Source organism: Pseudophryne corroboree, chromosome 5 (genome assembly GCF_028390025.1).
Source record: "Pseudophryne corroboree isolate aPseCor3 chromosome 5, aPseCor3.hap2, whole genome shotgun sequence".
Lineage (NCBI taxonomy): Eukaryota > Metazoa > Chordata > Amphibia > Anura > Myobatrachidae > Pseudophryne > Pseudophryne corroboree.
In genome coordinates this window covers 177,361,715-177,374,979 of record NC_086448.1, presented here as the reverse complement: position 1 = coordinate 177,374,979, position 13,265 = coordinate 177,361,715, and the positions used below count along the sequence as shown (strand labels likewise).

General features: G+C 47.5%; 1 non-coding gene across 1 annotated transcript; it reads right to left on the bottom strand.

The window, feature by feature from the left end:
* Positions 1–1,602: 1,602 nt before the first annotated feature.
* LOC134930107 (5S ribosomal RNA) lies at positions 1,603–1,721 on the bottom strand. Its single transcript, XR_010178667.1, has one exon. It is a non-coding gene; the product is annotated as a 5S ribosomal RNA (ribosomal RNA).
* Between the last annotated feature and the right edge of the window lie 11,544 nt (positions 1,722–13,265).

The window sequence follows — 13,265 nt, the reverse complement described above, 5'->3', positions numbered from 1 at the left end:
GCATATGCAACGCAATGCGCACTCCCGTCAGCAAACAACAGCAGTCAACTCCGGTCATTGACAGGCTAGTGCGAAAAGTCTAATCGCACAGCCATTCGCATGCTGATTGACAGAAAGTGGTCGTTTGTGGGTGGTAACTGACCGTTTTCTAGGAGTGTCAGGGAAAACGCAGACGTTCCCAAGCGTTTTCAGGGAGGGTGTGTTACGTCAGCTCCGGCCCCGATCAGCCTGTTCTCATCGCTCTGTAGGCGTAAGTCCTGGGCTGTGCACAGACTGCACACAGTGGTAAAAACCATTCACTGGTGAATGAGGTGCGAACGGATTTGCAGCTGTCCGCTGACTAAGGGATTTTTAGCAGCTCGGCGTACACATGCGTTTGCACACTTGCACAGCGAATATACAATTCCCTTGGGCGGCGACTATCTGATCGCAGGACAACAATTTTAGCAGCCCAGCGATCAGGTCTGAATCACCCCCACAGTGCAAAAGAAACCGTCTGATCGTGCCAGAGCTGACGTTACACACCCTCCATGAAAACGCTTGGGAACGCCTGCGTTTTTCCTGACACTCCAAGAAAACGGGCAGTTACCACCCCAAACGACCACTTCCTGTCAATCCACCTGCCTTCGCCTAGCGGTCAAAAAAGATGCAGATTTTTTTTGCAGTTTGGCCTCGCGCTTGCGCATTACGATCCGAACACATATGCAGTCGTTCAATAACCGGCCGCTATGCGATTTTGCACAACAGCGATCAGGTCTGAATTAGGCCCTTCACTCCCTCTCAAACTGGCATTTGCCCCTACCCGAATTTCTCTTTATTCTTTCTCCCCCCACACTCCAGTCCTACCCACTCCTAAATCCAGCTTTTCATTTTATTCATTTATTTGTATTATTATTCCTTTCTTTTTCCTACCACTCTCTCCCCTCCCTCTGTTCCTTTCTTCCCTTTTCGCTTGTTTCTCCTTACTATAAATCCCAACTTCCTTGCCCTCCCTCTCCCCACCATTACTGAAGACTTCAATAGCATCCCCCTTCTGGGCCACTGTCTATCTGGAGATGTTGACTTACAATGGGAGAGAAAAGAAAGCTCTTGTGTGGGCGCACTCTTGTAGAAAGAAAGTTTGTCAGGTAATGTAAGTTAAGAAATATTTAAAACATAACTTTTAATGATAACATTAAACCTTAATCACCCATCCAAAAGATCCATATAAAGAAATAAAGAATTTACAAAAAATGTTAAAATGTTCTGGTCTCTTTATTTCAAAGAGTGTTCGGAAAGGTTGTAGACACTGAATTGTCATACCCCCATTTCCCCTGACCAGTACAGGGTTTCTGTATTATTGGGACCGGGGGTGGCCAATCAAGGTATTATAGAGAAGTCCAAATCTCTTCACTTAGATTTAAGTTGTAATCAATGGTCACCAAACTGATAATCCGATACCTGAGTAGTAGACAAATACCATATTTGCAGACAAAATTAAAGGCATTAAACTGTAATCAGGGAATGAAATGGCTAATCACAATAATAGAGAAATGCTGGATAGAATTAGTGGTGATGCTGCTGTTGGTGTCTCTTGTCACATAGAGAAGGAAAATAATTCCTGCTCTACAACACCGGGTATTCCCAGGTAGTCTCCTCTCCTGATACTAACCCGGCCCAACGCTGTTTAGCTTCCAAGATCGAACGAGATTGGGCGCTGACAGCGTGGTATGGTAGTAGAGATTTATGTGGTCTGTACACCAATGAGAGTGCACCTATGCATGAAATTATATAGTAGGAAATAATGAGAGAGGATCTGGAGATGTTCTCAACCCTTACTGCTTATGAACAGAATGTCTGCCCTGGGAGCTTTAAATTGGTACAAAGTTCTTATATATGAGGTACATTACTTTCCAGTGGATGCTCCCAATATTTCTCTCTTGATCCACTCCGTGCTTGATTACCACTCAAAAGTGACGAAGTGTATGCAAAAAAAAAAGTTTAAAGAAAAGAAAAAAATAGTGTAATACCGGTTTTTACACAGTGTTCATGTGAACGTGACTATTACGTGAATAAAGTGGTTTGTATTCAACCTTAACAAAGTTATGCAACATACAATTTTATAAAAAAACAAAACTATTAGCCGTGGTTTATCGGTTAAATTGAAAGTGATGTATGGGCAATGCGGAGCGTACCACACTCACTATGGGCCAATTATAAAGCAAGCTTAAACGGTATCTTTAGCCGGAAAGTAGGCATACCCCACTCACAGTGTTACTGGAGGTTATGAAGCACATCAAGGTATCTTTAACGTGTTTTCCATAAGATTTCTTCAAGCCGATCGAATCACAACATCCAACTCGTATATGTATCAAAAAGAAGGACAAGAAATATCCAATGTGTAGTATAATCCGTCATAAATACTTGGAAATAATAATCCAAGTTATGGCAATGCGTGCTTTTTCACAATTATGTACTACCACTATGAAGGTGTGATATAAACGTACCCGACTTACTAGAAATCGGTAAAACGTAAGCACATCAAGGTATTGTTAGATATTTCTAGATTATAAACACGGTTTGCGTACCCCAACTCACAGTGTTGTTGCAGTTGTCAAAGCACATCAAGGTATCTTTCTCTTGGTGGCCTCCATAAGAACAGTCACCCAAAGCCTTCTTATTCAATGTAAGACCTCTGATACTCCACAATAATGTCGCGTCCCACGCCAAGTGTTTAAAAGGACCAAAAATGTTATTGTACAAAAAACCCAAACAGAAGGGGCAGAAAGTCCAATGTATGACTTAAAAAACACAGGGTTTGAGATTATAAAGTCAGAAAAATGCAGATGAAATGGATTTAAACTAGTAGAAAAATAAAAATAAAAAAGGAATGTACCTCATATATAAGAACTTTGTACCAATTTAAAGCGCCCAGGGTTGTACATACTACGACTAATCCCACTTGAACAATTTATGATCTTATCTTATAAACCCTATCTCTCTTTGCATACTGTTGTTGACTCAAGATAACTGTACTTGTTTACAATTTTATTATTGTAATAAAATGTGATTTAAAAATAAAATAAAAGAACTGTATTAGCTGTTAACTCTTTAATACATTTAAATCACTTCTGAATCCTCCATCACCTACCCCACCCGCCACTATCAAGGCACAGGATCTTGCTTCCTACTTCAAGGAGAAGATTGATAAGATCTGAGATGAAATGGTATGCTCTTTGGCAGCCAGTGATCTTCTCCGTTCTTTACCTGAACCCTCTGGTACACTCTCTTCATTTGATCCCACAAATGAAGATGAAGTATCATCACTCTTCTCATCCTGCTTCTCTACTACCTCTCCTCTTGATCCTTTACCCTCACAAATAAGTAAAGCTCTGTCTCTGGTGCTCATCCCTACCTTAACTAACATCTGTAATCTCTCTCTCTCTGCTGGTATTTTTCCTTTACTCTTCAAGCATGCAGTGATTACTCCCAATTAAAAAAAAAATTCTGACCCTAATGCTCTCTCAAACTACCGCCCTATATCTCAGCTCCCTTGTCTCTCTAAGCTACTTGAGAGACTTGCCTACACTCGACACACACTTTCTTAACTCATACACTTTATTGGACCCACTTCAGTCAGGCTTGCATTCCCAACACTCCACAGAAACAGCACTGACTAGAGTGATTAATGATTTGGTCACTACGAAGTCTAAAGGCCATTACTCACTATTTATTCTTCTAGATCTATCTGCTGCATTTGACACTGTAGACCACTCTCTTCTCATACAGACACTACAATCCCTAGGTCTTAAAGACACAGCCCTTTCTTGGTTCCTATCCTACCTATCTAATCGCTCCTTCAGTGTTCGCTTCTCTGAATCTACCTCCTCTTCACTACCTCTTTCAGTTGGAGTACCGCAAGGCTCAGTCTTGGGTCCTCTGCTTTTCTCTATCTATACCTCTTCTCTTGGTAAACTAATCAGCTCTTTTGGATTTCAGTATCATCTGTACACAGATGATACTCAAATCTACCTATCCTCCCCTGTCTTGTCCCAATCTGTACTTATCCGTGTCACTGAATGCCTTTCTGTCATTTCATCCTGGATGACATCTCGCCACCTCAAACTTAATATTTCAAAGACAGAGTTAATTATATTTCCACCGGCCAATAGTAGGTACCAACTTGACATCTCTATCACTGTTGAAAACTCGACTATCTACCCTACCCCACAAGCTCGCTGCCTAGGTGTAATCCTTGACTCTGATCTGTCCTTTGTTCCCCACATTCAATCTGTCTCAAGATCATGTTACATGCATCTAAAAAACATATCCAAAATACGACCATACCTTACACAAGACACTGCTAAAACTCTAATCCACGCTCTCATTATCTCCCGCATTGATTATTGCAATAGTCTCCTAACTGGTCTTCCCAAAATGAGACTCTCACCACTACAATCCATTCTGAATGCAGCGGCGAGGCTAATCTACCTCGCTAGACGTTCATCGTCTGCAGATCCACTCTGTAACAGGGACGTGCAGTCAGGGGAGGCAGGGGAGGCAGTGCCTCCCCTGTGATTAATTATTAAAATAATATAAAGAAGATACTTATGACACATATTCTGTGTCATAAGTATCTTCTTTAATTAATTCTAATAATTTTTGCGGTTTAATGTGCTTGCGAGGCACTGACAGCAGGTGCCTCTCATACAGAATTGAAACGGGACTGAGCGGGGGGCGGGGCCAAGCACTGGGCTGTAAAAGCCCATTCAAAACAGATGGGGAAGCGGCACTTATACAAGTGCCTCGCTGATAGGGACACCACCCCCATGTCAGCGAGGCACCTGTGATTGGACAGCGGATCCAGTGCTGGATCTGCTGTCCAATCCCACACATTCGGCGCTGGAGGCGGCGGGTCCCGGCGGTGAGTGTCGCTGGAGGTAGGCGGGAGTGCGGCTCTCCCCCGACCTCCTCCGTCTTCCAGCTGACCAAAGCGCCGTGATGTGCGGCTCTCCCCCTCCTCCACCCTCCCGCTGACCGGAGCGGCTCTCCCCAGCAGCAGCAGAGGTACTGTTTGTGTGTGTTGTGTGTGTCCAGCAGCAGCAGGTAGAGAGGGGGGGGGGGGGTCGTCCAGCAGCAGCAGCAGAGGTAGTGTGTGTGTGTGTGTGTGTGTGTGTGTCCAGCAGCAGCAGCAGGTGTGTGTGTGTGTGTGTGTGTGTGTGTGGGGGGGGGGGGGGTCCAGCAGCAGCAGAGGTAGTGTTTGTGTGTGTTTGTGTGTGTTGTGTGTGTGTGTCCAGTAGCAGCAGGTAGGGGGGGGAAGTCGTCCAGCAGCAGCAGCAGAGGTAGTGTGTGTGTGTCCAGCAGCAGCAGGTGTGTGTGTGTGTGTGTGTGTGTGTGTGGGGGGGTGTCCAGCAGCAGCAGAGGTAGTGTTTGTGTGTGTTGTGTGTGTCCAGCAGCAGCCGGTAGGGGTGGGGGGGGGGGGTCGTCCAGCAGCAGCAGCAGCAGCAGAAGAGGTAGTGTGTGTGTGTGTGTGTGTGTGTGTGTCCAGCAGCAGCAGGTGTGTGTGTGTGTGTGGGGGGGGGGGGGGGTCCAGCAGCAGCAGGTAGGGGGGAGGGGGTGTGTGTGCAGCAGCAGGTAGGTGTGTGTGTGTGTGTGTGCAGCAGCAGGTAGGGGTGTGTGTGTGTGTGTGTCGGTCTCGTGCGGCTCTACCCAGCAGCAGGTAGGGGGGTGTGTGTGTCCTATCAGCTCAATATCTTTTCCCCGTATTTAATTAACCCCCAGCCTGCCACGCTGTCACTTGCACCTGTTACACGTGACTTCTGCACGATACCTGCTCTCATAGGTAACCTATTGGTCCACCGCGGGCACCGTATATACGAACGTACGGGACCCATCACCTCAGATCATTAAACGATGGCACATATGCCTGGAGGTGACAGGTCCTCTACGTTCGTACATACGGTGCCCGTGGTGGAACAATAGGCTACCTATGACAGCAGGTACCGTGCCGAAGAAGTCACGTGTAACAGGAGATGCAGAAGCAACTGACAGCGCAGTAGGCTGAGGATTAATAGAACATACGGGGAAAAGACATCGGGCCGGTAACAGGTTTTACCGCTATATTACTGCTTAGTACATCCCGCCCTCACACTCTCTCTCTCTCTCTCTCTCTCTCTCTCTCTCTCTCTCTCAGTTTGTAAGTATAATGTTCATTTTTACAGGTACCCCTACCCTATTGGATTCTACTGGACAAGTGGACGTGATCGGCGTGGGATGTAGGTAAGTAATCTGTCTCTCATTTTTACAGGTACCCCTATTGGATTCTACTGGACAAGTGGACGTGACCGGCGTGGGATGTAGGTAAGTTATTTCCCCGCATGCTGGTACTTGAGGTTCTCCAAGTACCAGCAAGCGGGGGAGGCTTGCTGGGCCTTGTAGTTCCACAACAAAAAACAATATTCTTTTTTTTACACACATGACTATCAGCCCGGCACCCACCGCCCAGGGGTGCTGGGGACAGCCTCGGGCTTCACCCCTGGCCCTTGGGTGCCTGGAGGGGGGGTGACCCCTTGATTTAAGGGGTCCCCACTCCTCCAGGGAACCCCGGCCAGGGGTGACTAGTTGGGGGGGTAATGCCACGGCCGCAGGGACCTACATAAATGTTTCCCCTGGCTGTGGCATTATGTCCCTGGCTAGTGGAGCCCGGTGCTGGTTTTAAAAATACGGGGGACCCCTACATCTTTTGTTCCCCGTATTTTTGGAACCAGGACCGGACTAAGAGCCCGGTGCTGGTTGTCTAAATACGGGGAACCCCTGTCCAATTTTTCCCCCAGTATTTAAACAACCAGGACCGGCTCAAAGAGCCCGAGGCTGGTTATACTTAGGAGGGGGGACCACACGCATTTTTTTTTACATTTTTTTTAACCCATTCAGACCCTTCTCCATTAAGTTAATGGAAGCCCTGGACAAAAAAATTGCATACATGCCCTCCTCCCACTCCCTTCCCAGTCCCAAACACTATTTTTATTTTTTTTTCTATAAAAATGTACAATATACAACAAGTATGATGAGCAGGCAGGCAGCAGGCATTGGCGGCATTGGACTGAGATGCAAATTAGTGTCGGAGGGCTGGGTCAGTTGATGGTGGGCGAGTTTGTAAGCCATTGGCGGTGGCAGCGGGCATTGGCTCGGAGGCGGTAGGGGTCATCAGCAGGATGCGGCATACATTATGGCTGTAGTGCCTCACCAGCCACTGACCTCACCGCATGCCACTGCTCTGTAAGTCCCTCCATTGGTTACCTGTATTCTACCGCATTCAATATAAAATACTTTTACTCACACACAAGGCCATTAATCAAACTACATCAACGTACGTCACTTTGCTTATTTGAAAATATCTCCCAACTAGGGAAGCCAATCCCGGGCCATTTTTTCAATCCCGGGTATCGGCATTGAAAAATAGTCGATCCCGGGATTCCCGGGATACCCGGGATTGACTTTAGACTGTGTCTGGCCGTCGCCCCGCCCCTCCCTATCTGCCTTGCAGACATAAAAAAATCCTACAAACCTGCACAGCGAGGTAGCGGGTGAGGAGGATCCGGCGGGTGAGTGCTGGGGAGCCGGCGGGTGAGTGCTGGGGAGCCGGGAGGCGGCAGCGGGTGAATGCAGGGGGAGCCGGGACAGGGCGGCGGGTGAAGTCCGCAGTACTTTACGGCTCTGCGGCTGCTGACAGCGCAGCGTGACCTCATAGGCACAGGTCACGCTGCGCAGGGAAAGACAGGAGGAGGGAGCCGGGCAGCTTCAGGGCGTCCTGAGGACGCTCAACGCTGATCCCTCAATCCCCGGGATCCCGGACGTTTTTGGGCCTAAATCCCGGGATCCCGCCGATCCCGATCCCGGGATTGGCCTCCCTACTCCCAACCCTACCTCTTCACAAGATCTGCGTCTCTCATCCACACTCATTACTCGCTCCCACTCACGACTGCAGGACTTTCATCGGGCTGCACCCACTCTGTGGAATGCCCTACCACGCACAATAAGACTCTCCTCCAGTCTCCAAACCTTCAAGCGTCCCCTGAAAACTCACCTCCTTAGGCAAGCGTATCAAATTCCAGAACCGCCCACATAACTTTCATAAACCTTCCTATCAAATTGCATCCACTCTGTACAGTCCGCACATATCCTCACATGTCTTCTCATTCTTCACTCTCCCTTCCTCTCTACCCCGGTTCATCATTGCTGTATGACCATATCATACAGCCCACCAAGAACCTTTGCAATCTGGTGGACAACTATTCAATAGATAGCACCTTTCCTTGTGTATACATGCCTATTTCCCTATAGATTGTAAGCTTGCGAGCAGGGCCTTCCTACCTCTATGACTGTTTGTTATCACCCAGTTTGTTATACCATTGTTATTTCCAATTGTAAAGTGCAACGGAATTTGCTGCGCTATATAAGAAACTGTTAATAAATAAAAAATAAATAAATTAGCTGTATAGTAGTGCACACAGAGCAGTGTAGGCAGCAGTGCAGCACTGAGCGCAGTGCACACCAGTCCGGAACTGCATGTCTGGCTCTGCTGTGCTTAGGGTTGGCAGGGGTAGGGCAGCTCCTCTACAGGGGGTTTCTGCCATTTTTTAACCTGAGATAGTCCAAGCATGTGGCCCAGTGTTTGACACTAACAAAGAAAGCATGAACAAGCTATGTGGGAGGGGGGAAGGCACTAAACTACTCTCAAACCTTTCCATGACTATTCACACTCTTTATAATAATGATCTGAGTGGTGAATGAGGGAAGACATAATTTTATAGCGCTATGAAGAGTTTATTCACTGAATAGACAAATGTCCCAGGGTGAGTGTCACACGCCAGAGGTGGCGTTCGCCGCGCTTACCCCTGCGTGTCTGCTGGTCTGTGTCGTGGCCTCCGCCTTCGGTGGGCCGCGGGCTCCGGCGTCTGGCTGGCGCGGCTCCCGGCGGTTCTCCAGGGCATTAGCGCCGCCATGACACCCGGCATCACGTGGGCGGGGGGCAGGTGACGTCATCAGACTGCTCCGCCAATCCAGCGGTGGCGGGAGATTCAAAGTCAGACGCCGGACAGAGCCTCAGCGCCTGAGTATCGTCTTTCCCTGACGTGGATGCCAGTGCTCTTGTTCCCGGCAAGGATCTCTGAAGCTTGTACTCCAGTGTCTCCGGCATTTCCAGGTGCCAGCTCCCTGCACCGGTTCCAGTGTATTCAGCGGTCGATGTATCTCTCTGCGACCCAGTCACTGGTGCTCCTAGGACTCAGCGTGGGCTGCGGGCCCTCAGTCACCATTCTGAAGTTCTACAAATTAACAGCGTCTTAAACCCCTGCACTTCAATTCTTCACATCATCAGCGTCTCAGTCACCGTTCTCAAGTTCTACAAATTAACAGCGTCTTAAACCCCTGCACTTCAGTTCTTCACATCATCAGCGTCTCAGTCACCGTTTACAAGTTCTACAAATTAACAGCGTCTTAAACCTCTGCACTTCAGTTCTTCACATCATCAGTGTCTCAGTCACCGTTCTCAAGTTCTACAAATTAACAGCGTCTTAAACCCCTGCACTTCAGTTCTTCACATCATCAGCGTCTCAGTCACCGTTTACAAGTTCTACAAATTAACAGCGTCTTAAACCTCTGCACTTAAGTTCTGCAAATCATCAGCGTCCTAAACCTTTGCACTTAAATTCTACAAATTACCAGTGTCTTAACCACCGCTCACAAGTTCTACAATGTATCAGTGACTTTTAGACATCACCTACAGTTCCTACAGTCACCAGCATTTCTAATATTGCTCACTAAACCCTTCAATGGGTCTGGACATTCCCTCATAAGCTCCTTTATGATATATGACTTTAAGTTGTTCTTTTCCTACAATAAAGTTCTTCAATATTTCATCAAACCTTACTGTCAGCGTCCTGTATGAGGAAATCCTATATTAGGCCACCCCAGTTCCAGCTCAGTTGTGGTTCCTCTTCCCGACCATCGGAAGAATCCCCGAGTCCACAACATCCTCAGTCTAGGCCAGTGACAGTATACTCAGGCCACATGGACCCGGGGAATCGGAACCCAGAGGCAAGCACCATGCAGGACCTGGTTTCCCGAGTACAGAGTCAGGAAGCAGCACAGAATCAGGTGATGCATTATCTCCAGGAATTATTTGGCCGGCTGGATCAGATCCAGACTTTTCTGGCTTCAGTGGTGCCAGCTCCAGTTCCAGTATCCGCTCCAGTGGTTGTCTCTAGCAATGTTCCCTCCTTGTCTGGAACCAGGTCACGCCTTCAGCTTCCCAGTCCTCCTCGTTATAACGGGAATCCAAAGAATTGCCGTGGATTCCTCAATCAGTGTGAGGTACATTTCGAACTCCTCTCACATAACTTCCCTACTGATCGGTCTAAAGTGGCATACATTATCTCTTTGCTTGAGGGTTCAGCGTTGGAGTGGGTGTCACCGTTGTGGGAGCGATCAGATCCGTTAGTTTCTAGTTATACCAACTTCATCACGTCATTCCGAAGGATCTTTGATGAGCCCGGCAGGACGACTGCTGCCTCTGCTGACTTGCTCCGAGTTTGACAAGGCTCTTGTACAGTGGGACAGTATGTGATTCACTTTCAAACTATAGCTTCTGAATTGTGCTGGAATAATGATGCCCTTCGGGCTGCTTTTTGGAATGGACTCTCGGATCGTTTAAAGGACAAATTGACTACTAGAGATCTGCCAGATTCCTTGGAACAGTTGATCTCACTCTGTGTAAAGGTGGATCTTCGCATGCAGGAACGAGATGGTGAACGTAGTCGGTCAGTCCGGTCGAGATTCCGATCTCTTCCTTCTAAGCAAACAGCTATTTCAAGTCCAGACGAACCCATGCAGATTAATCGGTCTCGGCTGTCTCCAGAAGAACGTCAGCATCGTTGTGAGGGTAGACTTTGCCTCTACTGTGGAGTGGCGGATAATTTTCTCAAGTTTTGCAAGTCTCGCCCGGGAAAACGGGCAGTCCTAGCTTGTTCTGGAAAAGTCGAGCTAGGGTTTTTTTCTCAATCTTCTCCGGCAGTGGACTGTTTACTCTCCGTGTCTCTGTTTTCTGAGTCTGAAGTCAAAACCGTTAAGGCACTGTTGGACTCAGGGGCTGCGGGGAATTTTATTTCCCTTTCCTGCGCCCAGAGTCTGGGTTTGAAGTTACAGTCGGTCGAACGACCTATTAGGATAACTGCTATTAATGGTACCCAAATTCCTAATGCTCTGATTTCAAGTCGTACTATGCCAATCAAGCTGCAAGTGGGAGCTTTGCATCAAGAACATCTGGAGTTCCTTGTGATTCAGGAGATGCCTCACGATCTCGTCCTTGGTCTTCCCTGGCTAAAGCTTCACAACCCTCATGTCGACTGGAGGTCGACACAGATAATTTCTTGGAGTCCATTTTGTCATTCGAATTGTCTCACTCCTGTCTACCCGCTTCGTGTATCTTCCAAGTCGGACGAAGAGCTTATTCCAGATGCTTATCGGGAGTTTACAGATGTGTTCTCGGAACAGGCGGCCGATCAGTTACCACCGCATAGACCCTGGGCTGTCCTATTGAGCTCATTCCGGGGAAAATGCCACCTCGGGGTCGTACTTATCCTTTGTCAGTACCCGAGACTCAAGCCATGTCAGAATATATCAAGTCTAATCTGCAGAAGGGATTCATCCGCCCCTCTACTTCCCCGACGGGAGCAGGCTTCTTCTTTGTGAAGAAAAAGGACGGAGGCCTGAGGCCATGTATCGACTATCGTGGTCTAAATGAAGTCACCATTAAGAATAAGTATCCTTTGCCGCTCATCACGGAGCTTTTTGATAGAGTTCGCGGAGCTCGAGTTTTCACTAAGCTCTTTTTAAGGGGAGCTTATAACTTGATACGTATCCGACAAGGGGACGAATGGAAGACGGCCTTCAATACTAGGGACGGGCATTATGAGTACTTGGTAATGCCGTTCGGCCTCAGCAACGCCCCCGCCGTCTTCCAGGGATTCATTAATGAAGTCTTTCGGGACATGTTATACCTAAATGTAGTGGTATATTTGGATGACATCCTGATATTTTCGAAGAATCTCACTGAGCACAGAATACAAGTTAAGGAGGTACTTCTTCGGTTGCGAGAGAACCATCTTTACGGCAAGATTTCCAAGTGCACCTTTGAGGTCCCCTCTATTCCATTTCTGGGTTACATTATTTCAGGCACGGAGTTGCGTATGGATCCGGAGAAACTTTCTGCTATTCGGGACTGGACTCAGCCTCTTTCCTTGAAAGCAGTGCAATGATTTCTAGGGTTCGCAAATTACTACCGGAAATTCATAAGGGGTTTCTCTACTATTGTGGCGCCTATTACTGCCCTAACCAAGAAGGGGGCTAACCCAAGCCATTGGTCCTCTGAAGCTGTAGCAGCGTTTGCTCAGTTGAAGGCAGCCTTTATGACCGCTCCGGTACTTCAGCAACCAGACTTTTTAAAACCATTCTTTCTGGAGGTTGATTCTTCTACGGTAGGCATTGGTGCCGTACTTTGGCAGTACGCTCCAGATGGGAAGTTACATCCATGTGGTTTCCATTCTCGCAAGTTCTCCCCTGCTGAACTAAATTACACCATTGGAGAGAAAGAGCTGTTAGCAATAAAATCTGCCTTGGAAGAATGGAGATATCTTTTGGAAGGTGCTAAACACCTAATTACGATTTTCACGGATCACAAGAATTTGCTGTATCTCAAGACGGCCCAGTGCTTGAATCCACATCAAGCAAGATGGGCGCTCTTCTTTGCCCGATTTTCGTTTGTCATTAAGTACCGGGCTGGAACTCTTAACACCAAGGCGGATGCCTTATCCCGTTCCTTAATGGCATCGGATGAGGAGAATTCCGTTGAAAAGGCTTTGATCCTCAGTCCAGTTTCTATTTCTGTGGCTCCCACCGCGTTGGGTCCTCCTCCTGGAAGAATGTCTGTGCCAGCTAAGTTTCGACCAAGATTGTTGCAGTGGGCTCACATTTCCAAGTTTTCTGGCCATCCAGGAGTACAAAAGATGTGGGAATTTCTACGAAGATCTTACTGGTGGGACACTATGAAGAAGGACGTTCAAGAGTATGTCAACTCGTGTCCTCAATGTGCTCAGCACAAAATTCTTCGTCTGCCTCCTGCGGGGTTGCTGCACCCATTGTCCATTCCTAAGAGGCCCTGGACTCATATCTCTATGGACTTTGTTACTGAACTGCCCCTCTCTAAGGGTCATAACACCGTTTGGGTG